A 1,112-nucleotide genomic window follows, 5' to 3' on the forward strand; every position below is an offset into this window, starting at 1 on the left:
GGTGCAGGGCTGCGAGCGGGGAGCTGGGCTGCACAAACGCGCAGGTTTCACTTCGCTCCGCGCCGCCTCCAGGTCTTGAGCTCCTCTGACCGCTCTGATCCGTATCGCCGCTACCGCCGCCGCCGGGTCCTCTCAGACGTCTGGCGCGCCCTGCCCACTGAGGCCAGCATTGCCTGGGGCTGTTCGGTTCACCCCGTCCCCGCCGCCACAACCTCAGCGCCTTCCCCTGGCCCGCGCCCCCCCAATGTCTGACTCTGACTCTCGGACTGAGAAACGCAAGGTAAATAAATACCTCCGGATTCCCGGGCGGGGGCGGGACGCGTGGATGACGGGCGCCAGAGCCACACGTTCCACCTCCTACCCGCTTCCCGCGCACGTGTTGGCCGAGACACACGCCCAGTCCCGCCTGTAGCCCGGCGGGAAGTGGCGATCCGAGCGGGTCGGGTCCTCTCCCAAGGCAATTCCACTTTGGGGAGATGTCGTCCTCCAGGAGTCTGCTAGTGCTTAGTGGAACTATGGACCTGACCGTGATGCGGCGCGCGGGGTGGTGCAGCGTCTTGGGCCGCTGGAGAAGCAGCGCGCGTTCCCCGCGCCGGCCCGGGAACCGAGGCCGCTGCGCCGTGTGAGCTGAGCGCCCGGCCGGGAAGTCGCGGGCCGAGCGGTAGGAGCCGGTCTTTGGTGCGCTGCTCGATGCCAGGGATTTGCAGAGCTGTGCTGGGGACTAATTGAGATTCGGCTTTTCTTTTCTTGTGCACATCAGGCGGAGGGTTCGGGGCAGCCGCTGCGTTCACGCTCTCGGACGCATTCGGGTCCCTGTCCCGTCTGCGATCGCTCTGCAGACCTGCCAGGCTCCCGAGCCAAGGACAGCGAGAGACCAAGGCCTCCTCCTCCTCCACCACCGGGGCCACACGGTGGACGAGCGCGGGCAGCAAACCTGCTCCGTCCGTGGGGCCGGTCGGGTAGTCTTAGCGACTCGGGCGTGCCCAAGCGCAGCCCGACTCCTCGCGATGCTGCTAGAGGTGCCCTGCCCTCGGGCTGGCCACTAGGATTTGGTGCTTGACCACGGCGCTCGGGGTGGAAGAGGGAGGAAGTTGGAAAGGATGAGTGCAGCG

The 1,112-nt window shown here is 67.1% G+C and overlaps 1 protein-coding gene across 12 annotated transcripts in view; it reads left to right on the top strand.

Moving 5' to 3' along the window:
* The first annotated feature begins 6 nt into the window (after nucleotides 1–6).
* Nucleotides 7–1,112, top strand: part of BCL2L11 (BCL2-like 11 (apoptosis facilitator)) — a 44,187-nt gene continuing 43,081 nt past the window's right edge. For 11 of the 12 annotated variants that reach the window (XR_001362841.1, XR_001362838.1, XR_001362842.1 and 8 more), the window contains exon 1: nucleotides 7–280. The gene's annotated coding sequence lies outside the window, so the exon portion shown is untranslated. The other variant, XM_014542706.1, reaches the window with a different exon arrangement.

This window comes from Myotis brandtii, unplaced genomic scaffold (assembly GCF_000412655.1).
Source record: "Myotis brandtii unplaced genomic scaffold, ASM41265v1 scaffold1085, whole genome shotgun sequence".
Classification (NCBI taxonomy): domain Eukaryota; kingdom Metazoa; phylum Chordata; class Mammalia; order Chiroptera; family Vespertilionidae; genus Myotis; species Myotis brandtii.